Source organism: Micropterus salmoides, unplaced genomic scaffold (assembly GCF_014851395.1).
Source record: "Micropterus salmoides isolate LMB-PRFRI ecotype aquatic unplaced genomic scaffold, ASM1485139v1 Ms_hic_scaffold_1, whole genome shotgun sequence".
NCBI classification, from domain to species: domain Eukaryota; kingdom Metazoa; phylum Chordata; class Actinopteri; order Centrarchiformes; family Centrarchidae; genus Micropterus; species Micropterus salmoides.
Window position 1 is genome coordinate 42,989,340 of NW_024040040.1, and position 25,782 is coordinate 43,015,121.

Genomic DNA, 25,782 nt, shown 5'->3' on the forward strand with positions numbered 1-25,782 from the left:
ACAGCTGCAGCTGGGAGGAGGACATCCACCCAGGAGCCACAGAGGAGGAAGTTGCTACCTCTTCTCCCCTGCCAAAGAGAAACTTTTTCTTATAAGAGTCACTCTGGTTCACCACTGCAACCTCCGGAGGATCAAAATCTCCTGAGGAGATCCAGCCTCGACGCTCTCCCTGGATAAAAGATAAGAGTGCATTGGGCTAGAAAATATGTTATTGCAGTTAATTTAATCACATCCCCAATGTGAGTGACTCATCTGTTCAACAGCTTAACAAGTGTGACTAGGGCTGGGTATCATTAGACATTTTCTGATACCGGTGCCGAATTAATATCGGCGTTTTACTACCAAAATGAGCAGTTGTTCTATTGTCTATACTCTAACTACACTGGTAAAAGGATGAAAACATTAAAAATTTAAAATAAATTATTAGAATCAACAACGCGCAATACAATTCAGTGGCTACAAAGTTGAATAAACACTTCTCTAAAACAGTTTAACAAAAACTGAACATTTAACTGCAGACTGTCCATCAGCCAGCAGAACGTTGCCTTCAAATTGCCACAGGAGCTGCATGAAGTGAGAAAAAGTTAAATTCCCAAGGCCCTCTCTCAAACTGTGCACTTGTTGATAAGGTATCTCTTATCAGTTTTGGCAAGTTTTCTGTGTCAACAAATTCAAAACATGTCCACACAGCAGATATGATATCAACATACATACATGATATCAACATACATACAGAAACACACACACACACACACACGCGCGCACACACACACAGGCACATAAGCACCTTAAAACCCTATACGTACAGCAAATACACCATATGGCTTACTTTGCACAAACAGGCTTAAAAATACAGTGGGAAGCACCTGCTCTTCTTATCTGGTGGTAATTAGATGGAGTAAGACACATTTTAAGACAGATGTATGCGAAGACACACTAGAGATATCACAGTCCTAAGAAAATTAAGGCAATTGTAGTCCCCTTTGCCGCAGTGAGTTAACTATGCGTTCAGCCTGCACATGGCTTCCATTTAAATATGTCTTTCTATATGCCTGCTCTCTCGCAAGTTTATTAAAAAGTGATTGCGCTGCAATTGACTCTCTTCATGGTGATAAGCAGCTTAGGGCCCAGACTTTGCCAGCCAGTCAATCATGTGTTGCTCACTTTCCTCTCCGCATTGCGTACCCCCCCCCCCCCAGTTTCTCCGCATGCTAGCACAGTGTAACCAGTGTAAACGTAAAGCATATTACTACCTAACAGCTCAGGAATGCAATGAAAATGAAATGTGTTAATAAATCAGATCATACCAAATGAGTATATGTCACAAAACGTACTGCTCAAAAAAACTCAAAACTACTTGGATGACGTTATGTTCTCCAAGTAGACAAAGCAAACTGTTTACATATGTGTGTGTCAGACAGCTGATGAAGCTGAGTGGCTCCTGCCTGCTTTGGAGAGGTGAATGCTGCTGGAACTGGTAAGTGATGCAGGTGGTGGAGGGATGTGAAATAGGCCCCATGGAGGGGGAGCCACTCTGAAAATCCTGGGAACACTAGTGCCTCTGTCCCAGTCTTTATCTGTGAAACCTGCTCTTTGCTTTCCATGTGTGTGTGGCTGTGCATGGCTGTGTGGGTCAGTGGGTGGACTGTATCCAAGCTTAAGGCTCTGTGGAGGAAAAGGGGCTGGACAGTTTGTGAATGTGGAGCAGCTTGGCAAGACCTATTCAGAGGGAGGGAGAAAATGCCTTAATGCATAAAGTGTGCATAAACTGTAATCGTGTAGGCTAAGTGCATTCTTTCTCCTCAATGCTCTGAGATTTATTAGTGGAATCACAAGAATGCAGGTGATCAACTTGATGGGAAGTAAGAATAGAAACAACACAAGCATCATTATAGTGTGGTTGCAATGATGGAAATGTTGCAGCTTTCCCATGGGAGAGGAGGAGAAAAAGTGAGCACCCGCAAAGTTTAATAGTTTCACCACAGTGGGGCCATAATGCACAGCCATGCAGGGTTCAGGTCACAGGGTATATGGATGGCAGGGAAGTGGGAACAATGCTAACTGCACAGCAGTGCCAGTGATTGATTTTAATCTCAGTACATGAAATAGTTGCCTGGCATCACTTTGCCGCCTAATGTTACTGGCATGTACTATAATTTTCTGCAACATTTGTGAGGAATTTCATATTTTAGACCTAATTTAACACAATATTGCAGCACAGCAGACTAATTTAATGGCCTTAAATAAAAAAAAATTTAAGAGGGGATGCAACAGGCAAGGCTGGACATTGGAAGTCCTTATTACAGAGACATCTAAAGTCACAACTTTAAAGCTGCTCTGATCAAAATTTTTATATTAACAATGAATCAAATTAAGACATGTAATGTGGAAGATGTCCCTTGTAATGACAAACCCACAGAGAATCATCATCTCACTCAACAGTTCCCCTCAGTTGTAAGGAATCATTTTAGAGTCTCTCAGCTTATTGTTTTGTTTTTATGACCCACAACTTTACTGTTTTGCATTATTCTAAACAACTCTCATCAGAGTAGTTTCCTGATGCTACTGGCAGCTGTTTTCACTCACAAAGCTCTGCACACCACTGGCCCAGCACCAGATGGCAGGTAGACAAGGTTAGCAACTCTCTGTTCTTTAGGTGAAGAGAGGAGAGTGAAAATTGGACTTACATTCCCGAGGCAGCCATAGACATGTCTTCAAATGAATGCTAATGTTGTTCTGTGTCTACTGGATGTAAATAAGCAACATAAGAAGATGATATGGACAGGACAATGTGTTTCTTTACATGTTATTTTAAGAAAATGATTGACCTGAAGTGGCAATTAAATGTTCAGAATTTGACAGATTATGAGTATTTCAAACAGGTGGTTGTCCAAACTAATATGCACCTTCATGTCTACCTGCACACTCGTGCTTTGCTTCCATCAAAGTTTGCTTAGCACTGAGGGTACAAGTACATTTTTTAACAGTGTATTATGCATTAGGAGCACTGATATCTTAGCTGTGCAAAGTGAAGGCAACAGTCAAAGCAAATTTAAAATGTCACACTAGCAAGACGTCCCAGGCTTGAAATAGATGCTTAGCACTGCACGGTCCGTACCAAACACGGTAAAGAAGAAACTGGTCCATTCATGTGGACAGGAACAAAGCAGTTCCTTCATGTGCCATTAGGTTAGTTAAATGTTAATTCACTTGGGGCTATATTTAAATGGCTCCCTCTTCTTAGGGATAGTCAGCTCTGCTTACCCTTTGCTCTGTAGCAGAGGCAGGAACAGGTCTGAAATATGTTTGTTTTGTCTAAAAATAACCTCAGGAAAAAAGCATACAAGACACAAAGGCTCCATGACTAGCGAGGAAAAAAGGACATTTTCAGAGACCCTACTATTTTAGCCTCAGGAGCTTGCCAGACTCTACCAGCCCTCAGGTTCTCTGATTGGTTATTAATGACATCATCCCCAGGGCCAGCCCCCACCTCCCAGTTTGACGATGTCATCAGTGCTGAAGCATCTCAGTGATGTAATGCAGGGAGGGCCATGACAAACACTCAAGTAGCACTCCTCCTTTCATCCAACGCCTTCCTCTCTTTTCTTCTCCTGCTTCCTCCTTTCCGCTCATCAGCTGCATCCAGATAAAAATCCCCGTCCCACCTGTTTATTAGTGCTCAAATACAGGGCATAGAGATTTGCAGTTAAGCCCCAAGATATTAAGAGCTTTTAAATGGCTCTTGAAAAGGCGAGGAGAAATGACAGAAGCAAAGCGTTTACATTTCCTAATCCTGTGTCTGTCCCGCAGCTGTAATTAAAATATGGATCAGAGATCATGGCCATTTTTTTCCCTCCCCACGAGGTATGAGTAAAGACATGAAAACCCAGATGGGCATGACATCATTAAATTGTAGTTAAAACTGCTCTGGATAAAGAGCACAAGCATTATTCTGTACACTTAGACATATACAACTATAAGACATAGTGTAATAGGATAGCCTTCATCAGAGATACAACTGCTACCCCACAACAAGTAGCACATTTCCACATTAAAGTGTCAAAAAATTACTCCAACTATGTTATGTACTCTGAAAAATCAAAAAACAAACTACTGCACACTGGTCTGACTTTACTATCTTTTTTGTGAGCAACGCGTTTCGCCCATTGCTTCTTCAGGCTCACATAATGAAATTACAAAAACACTTACAGGTGTGTTAAGTAGACCCTGTGCAGGTCATGTGACCAGCACAATCCATGTTTTCCATGACACCTATAAAATTAACATCTTATACAAAGCATTATAATATAAACAGCAAGAATGTGCTAATTATCCAAACAGATCAACAAACATCACAATGTATATATTTTAAACATGCATGAGCCACAAGAATCACAACACAACAGAAGCATATTAGGGCAAAATAGCATGTCGTTACACTAAATGTGCTAATTATCGAAACAGATCAACATACATCACGATACATATATATATATATATATATATATATACACACACATATACACACACACACATACATACATACATACTTTAAGAATTAAACATACACAAGTTATAGGAATTACAAAAGACAATATCATAAGGCAAAATTCCCTGATGTTCCTACCTTTAGTATATATCCCTAAAGGGGAGGTAGGACATTCAGTAACTTAACTTTCTCTGAAGGAAAAACCCACCTCAGAGATAGACATAATAATCAACATCACAGGAATGGGCTCAAATCTAGTGTCTCATTCAGTCCATGAGGTTCAATTGTGTTCAATTCATAAATCCAAATCCAAAAAGCTTCCCTTCTAAAAATTTGGTTAATCAAATCCCCCCCTCTTGGATTAGGACTCAATCTTTCAATGCCCATGAATTTGGCCGAAGGGAAGTGGCCGAACCATGGTTTTTGTCACAATAATGTCTAGCAATGGCATAATCCATGTTCCCATTTCTAATGGCAGCCTTATGTTCTGCCACTCTCACTTTGAGATTCTGTTTAGTTTGGCCCACATCCATTAAGCCACATGGACATTTCAAAACATAGACAACATGGGTAGACAGACAATTGATGAATTCTTTTATGTTATTCTTCTTTCCTGAATGTGGATGGTTAAATATTTTAGTATCAAATGTGTTTGAACAATGTGTACATTTGCCACACCTATAGCTCCCATAAAGTTGTAATGAAAGCCAATTAGTTTGAGAGGGTTCTTCATACATGGAACTGACAACAAAATCTCTGACATTTCTGCCTCTCCTGAAGCAAAAACGAGGTCTCGACACTGCTAAATGATTCAAATTTGGGTCACATTCTAGGATACTCCAATGTTTGTTTATGATCTGTTTGACTTGTTTAGAAGTAGTATAATATTCTGACACAAATGTTGTTCTGTTTTCAGCAGAATTAGAAGAAGGCTTCAATAATTCTTTCCTATCTTTTCTATTGGTATCTTCCACAGCCTGGTCAATAAGTGCTTGATCATATCCCCGTTCTCTAAATCGTCCAGCCATTTCTTTAGCCTTTATATGATAATCCTGTTCTTCACTACATATTCTTCTTAATCTCACAAACTGACCATATGGAATATTACTAATGACATGGCTAGGATGGAAACTAGTAGCGTGTAAAGTAGTATTTTTGTCAGTTTCTTTTCGATAGATAGATGTCTCCAGTTGTCTGTTTTCATTTACTGTGATCAAAAGATCCAGAAATTGAACTTTTGTTGGGCTGTGTACTATAGTGAAATGCAGAGTTGGATAAGTGTTATTGATGTATTCACTAAATTTCAAATTTCAAAGTTCATCCTCAGAACCAATAACCCAATGAGGATATCATCAATATATCTTTAAAAGAACAAGATGTTGTATATGTTATGTGCTCTGTTGAACAATGTTCAAACCCAGAGAAATCCGTAATTTTATTCAAGGTAACGTCATTACCCCTTTACCCCCTCTAGTTGCTATGACTCCATGCGATATGTCAGAGAGGGAGGACAGACGTTAGCGAACATGACAAACTTAATATTACAAAACTTAAAATAAAAATACTTCATCCGTGACCATAATTTCTGCTTGAGTCACGTTATATAGATTTCCATCGGCAATAGTGGTTGTGTAACAATGAAGACAACAACTCCCATGATCCCACGGCACTTCACGAAAAAATCAAACTACGCTTTTGTTATTTTTATGTGAGAGACCCCTAGCGGCAGAACTTACCTACTGTACTCGCAAATGTGTAGTCCTACATTTGAATGTTATGTCAGTTTGTTCCCATTTAAATTATTCAGACCATTTCATCTTTTTGGCCAGGCCTTCACATCTGTTTTTTAATCACAATTTGTGTGTGAGAGAGAGAGTGTGTGTGTGTGTCTGTGTGTGTACATACGTGTCCTGGGCAAATATCCAGAGCTCAAGCGGATTAGTGAGGGGACTCTACCCTGATCAAAGCAGCACAGAATCCAGCTTACTGGGACACACTGTGTAACACATAACTCCCATGGAAATGATACTGTACATGCTGCAAACCAACAGACCAACACCTGTAGTGCAGTACAGACCCTTAAAAGGGAACAATTTAAGAAATACTGTATGTCTTTCCTATCAAGACAAATGGAAATCAGAGAACTGACACTCAAACTAAGTGCTGTCATCAAGTGTGAAGTATGCAGCTGCTCCACAGAAACGGTCCTGGTTAATAGTCCATAGAGAATATATTGGTAGTTTCTGGAGGGAGAGATTTTCCCTTGGTGATGCAGATTCTTTTTTGGTTTACAACAAACACAATAACAAAGTGAAACCCAATACAGCATAATGAACATAGTGGAGCATTTAGCGGCTAAAGAGACAGATATTTCCCTCAGGATTGGGTGGACACCAAAACAGAGCTAAAAGAGAGTGAATGTTGGACTCACATGCATCAGATGGCCGGAAACATGATTTCAAATGAATGCAAATGTTGCTCTGTGTCTTCTGGATGTGTAGGTTCCAGTGTAGGTTGGTAGAACGTTTAACTAAATATTAATCTGCATTTGGCATAACCTTTGACTTTATAGCATATATTAGAACAACATAAAACATAATACATATAACTACATGTAATATACATTATAACATAATATAATGTTATAATATAATACATGTAATATAAATTAATATAATACATTATACATCTTTGGTAGATTGCAGTCCTTGGTTACAACCCTGCTTTCTAACAATTCACATAAAGCCTTGCTGCATATCTGCAGAGAAACTCAACTTATTGGTCGACTCTAATTGGGGCACGCTGATACCAAGTAAGACATGCATTATGGATGCACTCCCAGTAAATTCAGATTGAGATAGTCACTGTAATTAAGTCATTCTCCAGCTCCACAGAGAGTCCTCCATCAAACTGTCTGAGCTTGACTGAGAGACCAAATGGGATGTGTCTGAGCCTAATAATAAAAGGCCTCCTCAACCATGGCTGGGATCTGTTCGTCTGAGCAGATACTGTGCAGAATTTGGCTAAATTTCCACAAAGCTTTAACAGTGGGTAATATGAATTGATATTTTAAAATGTGAAATAGGCCTATAAGGCACATTTCTCCTTTTGAGAAGCTTGTTGCATGATTGGCAGTCCACTGGTTGGACAGGCAACATGCCACATTTCAACACAGCTGCACGTGCACACACAGGCAGATAGCCTATACAGTACCCCATTCCTTCCCTCCGGCTTCATTATGTACATAGTGAGATGGTTATTTTGTGATGCCTCTGCGGCAAACCACTGTCGTCCACAACCTAATGGCTTTAGCATGTGCCTAGCAGCCCACTGGCTTCAGCAGTCTCAGATCCTGGAGAGCTGAAATGAAGCGAGGCATTGTTGTGCTGCTGCCGGGACGGATAAACACTCTTGTGAAAGGAAAACCTGACGGGAAGGAAACTTCGAAACAAAGTGCAAAGAAAAGGTGATAACGGGCACAGGGGACGGAACTGTGTTGGTGTGTGTGTGTGTGGGTGAATGTGTGCGTTAAGGGTCTGTATGCCCTCTTCCTGCCATTATAAAAACTAATGGAAATGTTCAGAACTTCTTAGAATGTCCTGTGGCCTTGGATTTTAAGGTAGAGGCAGAGTGGGATCTTTGTGGAATGGAAACTTTAAGCAAACCAATTACTAGCCATAGTTATCCCCCATTTATGGTAAATGTAATGACAGACTGGTAAACCTTATGACTGCGCCATAATGTAGATATTATCTGTAAAGACGAGCTTTAAAATATAAGGTTTCTTAACATGTCTTGTGAAGGAGGATTTAAGCTAAAAACTCAGACGAGAACCCCGTCACTTCTGGGCAGGCTAAAGTGGAAAATATATAAGGCCTATTGTAATTTTCAACCATAAAGACTACTAAATATTACTAACATTTTTTCACACGGGGAACATACTTAGCTTTTACTAACACTGGCAACATCATTGAAACCTATTGAGGGTACTGAGGTGAAGCAGAAAGATTAAAGATTTACTCCAACATTGAAAATGTCAAGTTTTACTAGGTAGCTTTCATTACTCTGAGGGGAGCCTCGGGTGGAGTAGCTCAGTGCAGTATGGGCCACAAAATCTAAAATAGCTCAATTCTTATTCAAAGAGACATAAGCAGTGGAATATTGTGTCTGGTGATATTCAATATTTTTCTTCTTAACAAATCCAACAAAAAGACCAATAACTTCTTATTAACAAGTATTGCCTATGTAGAAAGTCTAGCTTATTTATCTGTGTCATAGACGTCCATTGTTGTCCAAAAACAGTCCAAGAAGACATACATTCACCACACTGTTGCACTGGGTGACTGAATCCGCTACTGAAAATCATCCCCAAATACACTATTTACACCTCTTTTGAAAGATTTTTGTATTTAGTAGGAGTGAATGGGCTATGTGGCTGAGAGCCACACACAGACTTTGTAAGTCGTCAGAAACTAGTATTGCCGCCCTAAAACTTCACTGCCAGAAAATGCCGTATCTTTCACATGTGACAAAATCTGTTACCAACTGCAGTACGAATTTGACGTTACGTGTCACACTTGCTATAATCCTGCTACTTCTTAAATAAAGTCCTCAGAGTAAACAGACTTAATTCTTTGACTTCACGTACCCATACACAGTGCAAAAATAGCAACTCTCTCTGCATATCTTTCTTTCCATTTAGCCTGAAATGGTTTTATTTGATACTCATTAAACTGCTCTGCTGGGCCTCTTTCCAGTGTTTACATAGTCTAGTCAATGTATCAGTCAGAGCAGGAAGGAGTTCTCTAAACAGACCAAAACAGATCATGTAGAAGTAGAAGACAGGTTTCCTCAAAAACTTCCAACACCACAGCTCAGGTAGCTGCTGTTCCTAGAATAGCCCGGCTTAACAAAAACATCCTGTGTCACAGGCTTTACAGAATATTTTCAGAAATGGGTTTTATAATCTCAACCATGGCTAAATGAGAGTGTACTGAGTTTGTCAGGCAGCGGGGTAATTATGAAATCATGCCATGGTAATGACTCATTAGCAGACGGTCAATTCGGTCGATAGAGAACATAAAAAAGCTAACATCTAAGGAAAAAGGGCACGACACAGCAGGTTGTTAAATAGGGCTGAGGACAGAAGTTTCATCCATATTTATTGGGATTAGGCAGCTTTAATACTCAAATTCTGACTTCTCTTAATTAACAACGCTTTATTGGGACAGAAAACCTTGAGAGCTTTATACATGTCCAAAGAGTTAGTAGCAGTGTCACAGGCCTGACTCATAAGGGCATTTGTCGATTTGTACAGACAAATTTTAATTGCACTTGCATTTCATCTTCCCTCTGATATCAACCTGGCCTCATTAGATTATTCTTTGTTATTCCACTCTTATTTTGCATGATCAATTTGCTCAGGGGGCAGAGACAGCTGTAAACATGCAACTCCTGGCTATGTGTTCACAAAGTTCCCTGGCCCTGGTATGTTCTTGTGTGTTGTGGGAGGAGCCACATCTAACCAAATGCCTAAAAGTAGTGGAAGGATGGGAGAGGCGGAGGGATGTTTACACTGGGAGAAAGGAGCTCGGGGGGAGTTAATAGCGACTGACGAGTGTCAGAGCAGTGTCCTCTTGAGCCTCTCCCGCCTCCGTCTGAGACTGTGGGTGGGGAACATTTGTCTTACTGCCTTCTCATTATTGCCAGAGAAAGAGGAGATGGTCAAACAATGACTTCACTGAATAGGTGGAGTCAGTGTGAGACTTATAAACGTCAAGAGGGAGGAAAAAGATGTTTTTTATTTTTTACTTTTGTGTCATCTAAGTAGGGCATTTTTACAAGACTGACTTATTTCCTGAATTAAAAAAAATACAATTTTATTACCAATCACCAGATGTTTTACAGTTGTGCTCCTACATGGTACACCCATTTGTAGGTTAACCGAAAATGACTTTTCCAACATGCACTTTGCAGAGAGGCCTACGGAAAAAAAAAAAATCTAATTTTATGTCTTGGCAAATTTTCCATTAGCTCCACCAGAAACTAACATCACAACAGGAAGCATGATTTTCCTCTGTGGATAATCCTTGTCACAGCAAAGCCTACAGCAACGTCTCCAGCCAATGCTGAGGTCTAACATAAGCCTTTGCCCAACAGCACAACAATAAAAGACAAGCATCAGGGAATCATATTTGCATCATATCATCATATCACTGCTTCCTGCAGGACAGATATTTTTTGCCAGACATATTTCTTTTAAGCAACATTTTTTCTGCTTTAGATTTCTGTCAGTGGTTGAAACAATCATTCAGTTCAATTCAGACCAGTTATGAATATTAAATAAAAAGGGGCATGCGAAAAAGGGAACACTGAGAAGACAAGACTGACACTAACGAATCATTACTAGTTGAACTACAAATCGTTGCCATATTAAATCTTTTTCTGCTGGTCTGTCAAATTTCTCTGTAGAATTAAAATGTTGACATTAGCTGCTGACAGAAAGTAATTTCACTTGCATCCATGAGGAACACAAAAAGTCTAAGTGTATAATAGAAATGGCTTATCTTACGCTTGCTTTTCCACAGAAAATGATTTAGCTCAAAATGAGGTCAATTTCCATCGGGAAGAAGTCAATTAATGAGACAGAAATATCTCACCTCTATTAGACTCGAGTTGTTTTGGCCATAAGCACAGCATCTAGTCTAAGCTGCTGAAACGATAGAAAATCTTCTTAGCAGACGAGATCAGTTATTCACAGCTAATTAAGAATATAATTTGCCTCAGGCAAAAAGTTATTGAACAGAACTGTTAAAATGAAACCAGCAGTGGACACTTTACTGTCCCAAAAAGCTGTGTTGTGCCCTGTGAAAGTCAGGATTTATAAAAACCTTAAAGCTAAGGGATTGACTTGGTGGGGACTGAAGAAATCAATAGTGGTTTCTCTTTAAAGGGGCAGTTCACTCAAATTACAAAAAACATTGAGCTTTAAGGTTCATTATTAACATTGAAAACCACAGTTTGACAAAATTCCATTTACTGGAAATGTTTCAGAAATTTCAGCCGTCATCACTGACATTTAACAAAATCAACAGCTCTTTCCAGAATCAGTGTCCCTGTTGCTCTGGATAATAATAGCATTTTCTCTTTCTGTTTATCTCTTTCTATATGTATTTTTACAAACACAGTCCAACAAGCAAATGCACTTTGGCAAGCGACATTCAGTGGGAATGTATTATTGTATCCATAACTCAACCACAAATAGGAGCTGAAATAAGAGCTCTATAATGAGGTTTGATCAAAGCCTGAATCTCAATGAGACGTGGCACAAGTTGGATCAGGGCCCAATGAGGGATGACAGTGCAGACAGCTTGCAGGAGAAACACCTGGTCAGGCATCTCAACCCACCCTCTACCCCGGCCTCAGCGCTGCTTGGCCACATGCCACTAGCCCAGGTGTGTTTCCATCGAGCTCAATGTCCCGTGGCAGCCATCAAACTCCACAGCCCCAGATTTGCATCAGCTAATAAATATGGCCCAGGTCAGTGCTTGATCTCCTGCTCAGATCCAGACATGATCTGTTATGTCTGGATACTGATGCAAGAGAGTGTTCCAGCCAGGTAATCAAGTGGTCAAGACGTAACCTTAGCGTCTTATAATGATATCAGACAAATGGAGGCATATGGTCAGGAGCTACTGTGTGCCTTTGCTTGTAAAAACACTGCCAAAATCACTGCGCCTCATATGCTACCGCTTAGACAAATAGCTTGGCTGAATTAAACTGGCAGTCAAAGCAGTGCCTTGCAGTTAATAACAGTTTCCTCTGGTCCTGTGAGAAATTGACAACTTGCTATTTCAGCAAAGCACAGAGAAAACTTGTGAGACACAGTCTAATGCTGTCAAAGCACTGGAAAGAGTGATGAAGGATTAGGTTCAGGGGCTCTGGAAGGGATGCAAGGACGCAAGCTCATTTGTCTTTGACGAGGCACTCCTACCGACCTGTTTACCATCCTTCCCAGCGAGGGAACTGAGGTTGATATACTCACTGCTGAAAGAGACACAACAAAAACACCCATCACTGAACACCTGACTAAAAGAAGGGTTATGGAAACTTGACATACTTGTATTACTCCAGAATTAAATACAGAACACTACTGAAGCCAAAAAATGGCTAATAGGTGGGCTGCCTAAGGATGTGTAAGTAAAACAAAATAAAAAAAACTGAACTAGAAAATCTGTTTTCTTGTTCTGATGGGATGTTGGATTTTTGACAATGTTAGGTTGATAAAAGTGATAAGTGAGATTCATATCAATCACTTACATGTGGTTGGCTGTGAAATTAACATTTATTCAATTCATTGTGTCTTTTGCCTGTGCTTAGGCAGGCCAGTCTTCTCCAGATGTAAATCTACTCAACAGAAGGAAATAGTTAAAGTAATTCCAGCGGTATTGAAGAGCTCCAGACAGAAAATAGGCTTGTTCAGACAATAAAATACTTAAAATGGTGCTTTATTTGCAGTGTGGAGACAAACTAGTGAAATAGTATAGTCACTAATAGGCATAGCTCACAGTTAAAAAGAGATCACTACTGCGCTGCTTATGAATCTATGTCAAATTTATCTTTGAAGTTGCAAACTGACATTGATGTACACTTTGAGAGGAGGAATGCAGCATCTTCCCAGTGGGAAAATGTAACAATCTATTTGATCCAGAGAGCAAAATGCACCGTACATGGCCAAATCTACAATGGATCTGTTCTGCAAACACCTACTTTCATCTTCAGATGTCATTCATCTTTGAGTGAGATTCAGAGGCAGTGAAAAGATTAAGAGAAGTTCTGTATGGTGGTTGAATCTGAGATGATTAATGTTACAAATAGTTTGTGTAAGGACTGTGTTTTGTGAAAGTGGTGTTTTCAAGTTGAGTCTCTCATGGTCTGACCCCTTCACCGCTCATCTCCCCCCATTAGCTTAATTAGACACAGCCACACACACATTAGATAGTCCCCTTTTTGCTTTGCGCAACTGAATGGCTGGCTGTAGTTCAAGGCACCACAAAAACAGCTATGCAAAACAAGCAGCTTTTCAGAGCCAGAGCAAAACCATCAGCAAACAGTACACACATTCAACAAAATCCCTCTGGAATTTAAAATGACATTGCGTGCAATAATAACAGCAAGCCACTTCTCAAGTCACACAGGAATAGTTGACTTAGATGAGTTTGAATCCACAGAGGGAAGGGACAGTGAAGAAAACCGGTGTTGTTTGTTCCCACATGAATATGGCTGAGCATCTGTGCATTTTTAAGTTCACATCTGTGTATGAGAGAGTGTGTGTGTGTGTGTGAGATGCAGCTACTCACCTTTCTTTCCTGGCTATCTGCAATACAGTACGTCCCAATAGAAAGAAAAGTCTAGGACATAACCAGAGTGACACAAACTAACTACAACACCATCTCTAACACCGTTGCAGTCCCAAACTTTTTGCTCTCTCCCAGCAGATCTGCACACTCCCCCTGCTTTCCCCCTCTCTCTCTCTTTCTCTCTTACTTCAGCACTTCCTGGGCTGCTGTTTATGCTCTCCAATCAGGCCATCCAAGGAACTGCCGCTGCCCCTCCGCCCGCTCCTCTCCCTCAGCCAACAGCCATTGTTTGGAGGGGGCTTGTCACATGTAGATGCTTGTGTGTGTGTGTTCTCTCTTGGTCAAGAGGGAACCTCTTGCCACTACCCAAAATCTGGCACTCCTAAGTCAGGAGAAGAAGAGTGAGAAAGGCGGAAACTACGAGCTGAAGATGGAGGATGGTAGCAAGGCTGGTAGGGTGAAGAAAAACATATGGAGGGGGCTTCCTGCTTGAATGTCTTTGCTGAGAAAAAAAATGCATTTCTTCAGGCATGAGGAAAAGGGGGGTAGCAGCATTGAGTAAGGGTTGGGGGTGTGCCTGGAACTTTCTCTCTAAATCCAACAGCTTGTTGTTACAAACCGCAATGAGGCTCAGCCCATCGTAGCCCCCAGATAGCCTCAGAGGTCTGTCTCCAAAACAAGGCGCCTTTCCCATAGTCTGCTAAAGGTTTTAACCACGATACCTCAACCCTTTCTCCCAATGCCCCAGCCTCTAATTAACTGTTTCACTAAGCCAGCCAAACACAGCCAGGCCAGCTCTTTCCAGCCTTTTGGGTGAAATAAAGAGGGTGGAGGTGTGAGGTGGGGGTGCAGGGTAGCAAGGTGAAAGGTGATGTGTGGGAGGAGACAGGTTGACAGCAGCACACTGAGTTTTTGTTGGTGTAGTTAACAACTCCGTCATCGCACGATGGTGACACCTTGTGAGTTGTGAAAGACTTCAAACTGAACTGAAGACATTCGGGTGGTATAACTTGAAACACATGTTTTACTTTCAAGATGAAGATTTTAGAAGCAAAAAATTTGATTCACAAAAAAGTGAATTGGGGTGCACTGGATTAAAATGCAAATATCTCCTCTGGAAGTGTAGGGAGTCAGAGGATAGGCATAAAAGATAATTCTTGTTAATTACATATTTTTAATAGTTTGGTTATGAAAACATTGTACTCACAAAAGTAACTAGTACTAGATATGGGAACCTGGGGACATTGCTACAATGAACTTCAATGAAAGCACAAATAGACAGAAGATCAGACAGGTTAAAAAAAAAAGCAAACTCTTAAGCCAGATTATCTGAACCACTTCATTTGGAGGTACGAACGTAAGAGCATCCAAACTGTCAGAAATAATCCCTGAATGCAAAGGAAAACTAATTTTGGAAGGTCAACCAAAATTTTAAATAAAAAGTTTGGGTAATCATTTCACCACTGGCCTTCTTTTTATCTTCCAAATAAGTTTTGTTAAAGGGAACTCCAAGGTTTTGGTAATGTACTTTCATAAAGTTGGGGGACTCAAAAAGCACAAATTAGTAATAAACTGGAGTTATCCTTAAACCGATGCTAACTTGAAATGAACAAATCAAACGTCTCTCCTCTGCCTTCTTATCCACTTTACTCATTTCTTTTTTTCTCCTCTCCTATAAATTGTCTTTTCCTCTGCTCTGAATGCAATTCATTCAGTCAGTCATCAAGCCACACTGCCAGACTGGGGGGCCTCTGTGCCAGGTTGGATTCAGGAAACATTCATCTTGTTGTTTAGTCTGGGCGACATAAGTTGGAGCGGGGAGGCTGTTACCTCCTCTTGTGCACACAAGTACTGAAAACCCCATACTGACAGACACACGATCTGGATACTCAAAACTGTGGCTCATTGTTTAGGGGCTCAGATGCACAAAACAATGAAACTTCAAAGCAGCAGTTGCTTCAAAACAGCACTAACATGAACAGAAAAATTGTGCTCTGTCACACCCTCTGTGGCAGCATTGAGGCTTTGTGCATCAGTGTCTATTTCCTAGGCTGTGTTATACACATAAAAAAGAAGGAGCAAAAGATGTTGACTCAGAGCAAAGAGCCATGTATGGAGCAGATAACAGTAGGCAGGTGCAATGAAATGTACACAGCACAATATTTGTATAGTTTTGCGTATATGTGAAACTATATGTGCACATGCTCATGAATGTGTTTTGGACTCATGATGCCATGTGAAAGAGGAAATGCCTTGACATCACTTTCTTCCTGCATGAACAGTATAAACAGGGCTGGCTTTGACTAATCCCTCAGTGCTAAATCCTTCCATAGCTGAAAAGAGACCCAAACAAATGGAGAGGGGAGACAAAATAAATCAAAACATTTGGGATTTAACAGTGAGAGAGCAGGTGAGGATTACACCTGGAGCTATTCAGTTTGGAGCATCAGCCTGTGCCAGTCTGCTATTGAGGAAACGATCCTGCAGTCACACAGTGAATGAGCCACCTGTGTGTCTTGGAAGAGGCTGACCTCAACGACGCTTGTTTAATATGACTAGTAAAAGAGAGTGAAATGACACTTAGCTTCCAGTAACACGAATGCTAGCAGATTTAGAAAAAAAGAGAATCAGTTGCTTCATAGTCATGGTCTCAGAGACAGTTTAAAAAACAAAACAAAAAACAAACAATCAAAAAACCTTTAACATTTTAAAATACTGGGGAACAATAGCGCCAAGCACATACGTGAAATGTGGTAAAGATGAGTCATGAGAAACAAAAGAAGAACTGGGTTGTGACAAACTCTGTTATCGAACATCACAGCTTGTCATATGGCCACTTGAATTCAGCTGCTGCATTGTTGCTGGATATGCGGGACATGGTTTTAATGCTGAATTGTCTAATGGGATATACTGTATAATATAAATTCACATACCAAAAATGATTCTGAGATTAAGTATCTGAGTAAAGGAGAGAAGTAAAATCATATTTTCATAGAAAGTTTTATGCAGTTATACTGTTGCACTTGAACACCCATGTTTGCCATGTATCGAACACTGTGAAAACAATGTTAAGAGCTTTACTCTAAAAATGGGCTCCTGTTTTTTATGCTATTCAAGGTAGAAAGTAGATTTATTTGTCACATTACAACAATTTGTAAAGTGAAATTGAGTTTGTAACTCCCTTCTGCTACATAGCAGACAATATACAGTATTCCTACTTTAAACTTCAATCCCCCATTATCTGTCAAAAATAATAACTTCTCCTATGAAGTGTCCTTAACTGTATTGAAACAGTTAACAAATGACTGATATCACAGTATTGCATAATAAATCCTTACAGTGTGTTATAAAGCATATATTAACTGTTCATACATGAATAAACCAATCAAACCAGAGGGGTTTTTTTGTTTCATATTACCAGAACATTACCATATTATGTGTCAATCATTCATTATCTGTAATTGTTTATACACATGAAAAATGTCCTAATGTACTTACAGCTACAATATAGTGCATAGTTATTTATTGTTTGTATACTGCCTATATATGTTAAATAGGGGGCTTAAAATTACAGTGTTATTGACAATTACAAGGTTGACATTCTCTGAGTTTTATGCATTTATGATAAACTGAAAAACGATTGTACCGTATAGGTTTGACATTCAAAGGTTTGCTGCAGAGTCCTTTTCGCTTCAAAACCCAAAATCTCAGAGTCAGTGTCTTGCTGGCTCACAGTAGGTTTTGGTTTGCAGGGCATCTTTCTACCATCGGAAAGAGAGTGAAAAAAAAAGAGCCACCAAAGGCCTTGGCTGCTATCCACCTAGATCCCACTCTAGCCTGTAGACCAAGCTTCCTTTTACATATATTTTGCCTCAAATCATCCAAAGCCCTGGTGAGCTGCTGCTCTCTATTTTAAAGCCAGTTTCATAATCTTCAACTGGGAGGCTGGAGAGTTTAGCCGATGGCAACAATGCAGCCACCGGTCTATTATGCTCTCTGAGTCAGCGTTGAATACCCAAAAGTAAATGAAGAGAAATCTTACTTAAGTTCTGAGTTAATTACTTTAACAGTTTGAAAACTGTCTGAAGATTATAATCATGCTTTCATTATGCAAATAATGCGCAGCACTGTGTATTTAACCCGTCACAAACACATCTGAGTCTGTCGAGACGCCACAACTCATGCTCATAACTTGATGTAGCAGCTTGGTAAATCTGCCTGCCATTATAGATTTCTGGGGAGGAGAAGTTAAACAGCTATTGATTAAATAAATTAATAACAGCCTGATGTAATGAGAATGTGAAGTGAGAGGTGTGAGATCAGACCCGGGTTGGAGAAGTGAATGTGGCACTATGAGGCCAGTCTGATTGTCCCGTGGCCCGCTGCAACAGTGACAGAAAGGAACAATGAGACATAACTCACCCAGAGAACATGGCACAGAGGGTCAGAGGGGTCACATGACTGTGATTCTGTCTGCCTGACTGTTGGTGTCTCTCGGTGAACGCATGCCCTAATACAAGCGGCTGCATCTACGAAGATGTGGTCAGACAGATCACATCCTAGAGAGAATGTGAGTGTATCATTCTGTGTCGAAGACTGGTCAGTGTTGATCAGTCTTCAAGACAGAGAAGCTCAGAAATGTAAAGCATAGAACAGCCAAGACTGGGTCAACAAAGGTATCAGAGATCAACAAAGCAGGGTGCCAGCTTCAGAGCCAGCTGGCCTGCAGGTGCCTAAAGGTTTGAAAAGTTGGCTTGTGATCTGAAGTTCACAGGTCTGAATCTCAGATGGAGCAGAAATACCTTAGTAAAGAAATATTTTTACTAAAGTAAATCAGAAAAGGGCTTCTCTCATTCAGTAACCTCTGTCGGGATGCCCTTGAGTAAAGTAAAGCTGTCAGTTACTACAATAATGAAATTACAGAAGCAACAAAAGGAAACATATTACAGGAAATTATGCCTCCACTGTGCGTTGCCTACAACAACATAATGTGCTGCTTTCTAAAATGATCTTACTTTTTCACAGACTACACTTCAAAATATCACATAATAGGTTGGTTTGAGAATTTTGTGATCTGTCAAGTCAAGCTGTGATTTAAATTAACAAACTACTACAAATACAACACACACAAACGTTCATGTACACATGTTCACTTATTCTGCTCATTAAGCAATAGTTTTCTTGTTGGCACTGTATCAAATGACTCAAAATGTTAAAAAGCTCATCAATCGTTCACTGGCCTGTGTGGATGAGTCTTTATGGTTGGCACTGATACCCATGACATAAAACCACAGGCATTCATTCAAGTTCACAAAAGCCAATTGTAGATTACATTACTAGAGAAAATTGCAGAGAGCCGAGGTAAATGGGTGACTGGTGAAGAGATTCAAATCCAGAGAAAAGACATTTTTTCTCATTATGGCGTGATTTTATTGGTGCTGCACTTGATATCAGATAATCTCTGACTGCAGCTTTTCTGAAGCTTTGCTGTTGTGCAATGTTTGGATAATTACGATTACTAATCTAAAACAATACTAAACCAATAATGTCAAAGTAGTAATAAACTGTGATGCAAAACTGGAACATGTGGATTGTTTTTGAGCCAGTTTACATTTCTTTGTGAGAACGCTGAAGCCTTAGATCCACAAGGATCTTACCTCTAACAACTGGGTCCTGATTTTGTTATGAACACAGACATGCCCTCTGGACTTTGGCATTCAAGATTTTCATGCTTCTGATAACAACTCTGTGTTTGAAGACTACAGTGCTAAATATCGGGCCACCAGCTGGTTCCACATCAGTCCATCACTCCATCTCTATCTCTGCCTCTCATACTTCCCCTCTATTTTGCAACACTTTCAAATTATTGGAAGTGCTGTCCAGCAAGCAATGACTGTAAATAGATGTTTTTTGTTTTGTTGTTACAGTAATATGATTCCTAATTAGGTTTATAGAGTAATACAAGCATTTAGCTTGATTGTGTTTAGCCAATAAGTACACATTCAGTGTACAATATTTAAGAATTATTGTTCATAAGATAATAGATTTAGAATGGCCAAGAACAAAGAGACTAAATTATTTATCAGCTGCTTTATATAATGTCAAAAGAAAAATGAACAAATATGCTTTCCCCATAAGCTAGGGTTTTATAGCTATCTGCAGCGCTGCATCTGCTTTTCAGAATATTTATAAGGCAAACATGTCTGCAAGCAACGTGGAGATAAAGTGGCCCTAAGGAGTAATTTGCCCATCGATAAAAGCACCCTTTATTGCTACTCTGTAAAATGTTTCAACAATGAATAATTGATGATTGCTGGTTGCACATCACATTAACTGCCAGCTGTCGCATTGTGAACTGTGGGCCTCAATCAGCAACTTAGCATACCCTTCTTGCCTTCCCACTGATATGAGAAACGCTCCCTGTTTGCCTGTCAAAGTATTTGGAGGGGATCATACAACAACAAACAAATGTGTTATGAAATATGCAGTGTTGGGAAACATTTGGTCCTGATCACAATTAAAATTCTGTCTCCAGGAGCATAAAGAGAGCAAGAGAGGAGAGAGTACAAAGAAAAATTGGTGTGAAGCCATCTACACATCTGCAAGTACATCTGTGAAATTCCATAAATTCACTAAAAAAGTCATACTGCTTTTACTATACTGACATTAGCCTGTGATTTCACTTCCATCTCTGTAATTTAATTATTATAATGTTTTGTGACATGCTTTTTCATTAATTGCAATTATTATCTCCAGCATTGTTTAGTTAAATCAACTTGGATTATTCTAAAGCGCATCTACTAATAAGCCTCGAAGTGTAAATTAATATGAATTTCGTTTGTTATGTGTTGGAGGCAAATGCAAAGTTTCATCATCATCTTCTTCGGCTAAATTCTCATAATGAAGTGATGTGTGTTTGTCTTCCAAAGCTAGGAGCTTTTTCTGAGGAAGGTAGAGGAAGAAGAAGTTGCAGAAAACCTTTTAGAGCCTTGAGGAGAGAATACATTTGGCCTATATGGGATGCTGAAACTTTCAGGATGTTCGAACAGGGTTTGGTATGGAAGTCCTGAGAGGCGAGTGAGAAAAAAACAATCTGGTGATGAATTTTCAAGTCTGACCTGAATAGTTTTCTCTCCTGTGTTCATGACACAGGTGGAAATAGTGGTTTCGGCCAGTTCAGGGCTTCCGTAGTTTGGACAGTCAGTCTGCAGGGAGCTACACGGATCGGGGCTATCTCGCAGCCCACATTCACACAGTGTAACCATCACCTCCCAGGAACTTCCATGCATTATCAGTCCTTATACAATACATCTGTGCAGGTGCTGATATATCTGTGCAGGTGCTGATATATTTGTGATGTTGCCAAGGTGGGACACAGATTAAATATATCACAATCTAGTACTACAAAGATTTCTTTGCATGCAAAAAAAATACAAAATGGGATGTAAGAAAAGAGTTTCTGATGCCTATCACAACCAATCACATTTTTCTGCTGGGCATCTTGCAAAACTGTTGGCTGGGAAGGATCATGACAAATGGCTGTTTGGCTGAGTACAATTCACGGAGATAATTGCAGCCAAGAAACAGACTCTACAAATAATGAATGCAAACAATTGACTTCTGCACAGCCAAAATAATCTGATTTAAAATAAATTTCCACTTTTTCTCTCAGAGCTGTATCAAAAGTATAGTAATAAAAGGATTAAATCTTTTTATCCTGTCACTCGGTTGAATGGTCTATTAAATTTGCTCCTATCCAGCTTCCACTGCTCCAAAACTGATAACATATTCACCCTTTTTGATTTAATTCTTGTGATGAATTGGAATAAGCGTGGTAGGACCGGAGATAGAACTGAAAGAAAAAAAATGGTGAGTTTAGATAAATCCACAGTCACAAAATTCTCATATGCATCCCAGTTTTCTCTGAAGTATTAAACCTCCATCTGTTAACATCAGTTCAGCAGAAATCTCCCCATTCTCTCCCCGCAGCTCAGGCTAAAATGCTGCGTCAGTCCCATGATAGCTTTAGCTGCCTCACTGGAATGTCTTACCAATGACTTCATCAAACAGGCGACCCGTATTATTCCCCTTTTGAAAAATCCCCAGATTTAATAGAAGGTAGTTGATCCCTGAGTCAATGTTTCTAGTGTTTAATACTGTAAGAATGCACCACAGATGCTCAGAGTCACCGGGTGGCCGTCAAACCCATCTCAGTGTTTCATATTTAGGGGGAAAGAAACTTGGCAAAAAAGTGAAGTTTTCAGTCACAGCCTAATTCAACAAGCTCAGCAAGCAGGGATAAAATGAGAAAACGTCAACATAAAACTCTTTGACAAAAAAGACGCTGAAACTCCAGTGTGGGCATAACCTGAAGTCCTATTAGATGTACAGTTGGGGGCGCTACATGCCAGAAGCTATTGAACTCTCCAGTATTGAGAGGAAGAAACTCTCCACATTTTCACTTTTACGACTCAAGTCTTATGAGGTGCAATGATGTGAGGTGATAGGAAACCTGCTTACTATCAAAAGCTAACAATGAGGAATTCCATATGTGGCCAGGAAATCTGTTTCATTTCTAGCTGCAATAAGTACACAGTGGTAAACAGCACACATGTTTTATGTTTTACAGCTCTGCTCTTCCACATATTGCACAGACATGTTGATCTAAATCTACGGACACCTCGAATATCTAAAATTCTCAGGTTCTTACATGGACTATCAGTACTATTAAAAGGTCAAAGAAAGAGATGTAAAAATACAAATAGAGGCAAAAGAGAAGTAAAATGGCCAAGTCTGAGGAATAATGAGGATAAAATGATAGAAACAGGAATCTGTCTTATGAATCCATCACCTTCATTTTCTTACATTGACAGAACACACGCAACCAGGAATTTATAATTCAGTGCATATGGGTCACGTAGATTTTAATGGCTTCAGAGCAGGGCGACGGTGTTGTCTGTATCAGTCATTACGTTAACTATGACAGTCCGAGACCCTACTGAGCAAACGACAATTACAACACAATGTCCGTCTGTTCTGCTGGCAAATTAGGTGCGTTTAAAATTGACTCAATTAACTTTGGTTTAGCCACAGTTGGGCTGCATACACCGTTATTAACCGGTAGGATGTTGCTGCATTTGATATCAGCACTGCGCTCTTTAATAACAAGCACTTAGTGCTCTGCCGCTTCGCTGTTGATTTGGAGCACCATGATATGTACCCTAACTCACTATCTTTCTAATTAATTTATAATGATTGTGATTACTCTGGCTTCAGGCCCTTGTTGGGGCTGAGATAAGCATGGATCACACCTCACTGTAAACAAATGGTAAACAAACTGTATTTCTGGTCTTTTTGTCTTTTATTTCATTTGATCTTATATTTAAAATCTAATTTTATTCTGTCTTTATTGATTGTATTCTGCTTTTTATTGCTTATTGTTTTTGAATGCCATTCAAATGCCTTTCTCTGCCAATGTAAAGCACTTTGAATTTTGCTATGTAAATAAAACTGCCTTGCTTTGCCTTAATAAAATCCAATAGTGTACCATCCATTTATTATACCGGCAATAAAAAGTCTTTTTGACATGTTAGTTATGAATCCTCTGTTCATTACACACTTATTCACTATCAAAGGCCTGAAGCAGCACAGCTCAGAAACATTTAGAAACTCTCTTGACTCCTGGCATCCATTTCTAAAAGCAAAACCACACACAAGCTACTGAGTCTGTGGAGAAACTGGAACAGATAAACAAATAAACAGTCTAAATTTTTTTTGGTGCGCAAACGCTGACAGAGTTGACATACTTCTCCAACAGAGGGGAATGCCTGAGTTATCAGTTTCATATTTAGACAGACATTTAAAAAAAAGGGGGTGATTCTTTTCCTCAGAGCAACAGTTACTAAGAGTGAATACAATTTATGTGTCTCATTTTGCAAACCCTTTGCCAAAAGAGATGTTCACTCAGTGCTACTTGAGCCATTAGTCATTATCCATGCATCGCAGAAGGTTAAGGAGCCATAGAGCACATTTTTGTGAAAAGCTTAGTTGCTGCTGGGAAACAGATACTGTAAGAAGGGTTGATAAAAACCTTCGTAACAACCACACAGGCAACTACAAATGTGGGTAAACACACTTATTTTATATCACATTCCACAGGCACCTTGATTAAATACAAGTTCATACATGCCCCAGTCTGAGGTGTAAATTGCTCTCTCAGCACTGTAACTGCAAGTCAACACACACTGATACACAGACAGATGAACCGTTACCAAGAAATGCCACTGATGCAGCCAAGAAAAAAAGAACATATATGAAAGGAAAGTATGGACCAGCTATGTCTGGCATTTTTTCCTCCTGCAACGTCTTTAATTTCTCTTCTTCATCCGTAAGCCTCTCTCTACCTCTCCCAGGACAGAGAAAGACAGAGAAAGAGAAAGAGGCCTATATATCAAAGAGATTTAATGCTGCCTCATCTTGCTCAGCGCTCGTATCACATGGTGTACATCATCAATAATCTTTACGAGGCAGTGCCTTAGCTAAAACACAAGGGTAATGTGTTGCTCCTGTTGGATCCACAAACTCCCAACCCAGGCAACTCGAAACTTATTTTCTGTCTTTATTTTCTGCATGTAATTGCATCACAACAATATTAAAAGGCCATTTAGAATTTAACAGTGTTAGCAAAATTCAAACACAGGCTGCTGGATTAGGAAAGCCATCTCTGGCAGACAGAGGAAGGCTTGGCAACATAATTTTTGACACAGATTGACCAAGATAAGGAATTTATCAGATAAGGAATTTATCAGAAGCTGTTATATATATTCTTGTATGCACGGATCACAGATTCATCAACAAGCAGAAATCTCTGAAAGTTTATTTTTATATTTGTTGTTTGCTGAGCTTTGTGACTGTCACGGCAGATGTTGTATGTTCACAGTCTGTTGTCACTTTTGGTGTTGGAAACTGGGACAGACAAGGGAATCTTTGAGGCACTGAAAACTGCTGTTGCAGTAAAGCAGCACAGAAGACAACAGGGTGAAGTCAGGGAAATCCAGAATGACCTTGGTGCTTCAGACATGCATGATGCTTCTATTTTTGAATTTATAAGTAGCGTTTACTGAGCAGAAAGTGGAGTTCTTCTATTCCAATGTGGATATGACATGTGACATCTATTTCCCTTTACAAAGTTCAGGGATCAACCAAGAAGTATACAGTGAGTGCCCTTTCTGTCCTCAACAAAGACATGACATGTTATGTGTTGCTACAAGTTCCATTTCCTGACCATAAACCACAACTATGCTTTCACGAAATGCCCTTAAAAGCTCAATTTTATGCCCAGTCGGAGAACTCAAAACTCTGTTAGAGCTTCCACTGAGCATCAAGTTCCCGTTTGGGATGTGACCTTAACAAAAAGGGGCATTTCAGTGAAGAAAAAAGTAGCATTCTGTACTCTTTAAACAGAGGAACACATCTTAAACAACTGGAGGAAGAATGTGGTTTAACTCAAATCTCTGGACACATTTTTGGGGTGGTGACTGATTTATCTTTTCATTGTTATCTTAGATATGATTTATATTAGAACATTTAGCCACATAGTGTCAGCTGAAGGTCTTTAGGCCCTAAACTTTTCCAACCCAGGATTTCAGAGCTTCACTTTCATGTCTGCCATGGCATGATGTACCGAAAACACTCTCAGTCTCTAAGTAGGTGACAATACAAGGAAGGAAAATCAGTTCCCAGATGAAATGGCACATTTCTGTTCTCTTCAGAAACTAAGACAAATAACTGCAGTTAATGAAAAAAAGTAACAGTGTGGTCATTTCAGTAATGTGAAGCTTAAATATTGATGCCAGGAATATAGAAAAGGCTTACTGTAATATCACAGTACAATCCCTGCACTGTGTGTTTATCCTGCAATCGCCCCTGTCACCC

General features: G+C 39.7%; 1 protein-coding gene across 4 annotated transcripts in view; it reads right to left on the reverse strand.

The window, feature by feature from the left end:
• The window catches only part of si:ch211-285f17.1 (sickle tail protein homolog), a 109,735-nt gene that overhangs the window by 53,127 nt on the left and 30,826 nt on the right, over nucleotides 1-25,782 (reverse strand). The window contains exon 1 of one of the 4 annotated variants that reach the window (XM_038729347.1): nucleotides 13,849-13,998. The exons of 2 other annotated variants lie outside the window; for them this stretch is intronic. The gene's annotated coding sequence lies outside the window, so the exon portion shown is untranslated. Of the gene's footprint in view, nucleotides 1-13,848; nucleotides 13,999-25,782 lie in introns of those variants that run through there. One more of the 4 variants, XM_038729356.1, reaches the window with a different exon arrangement.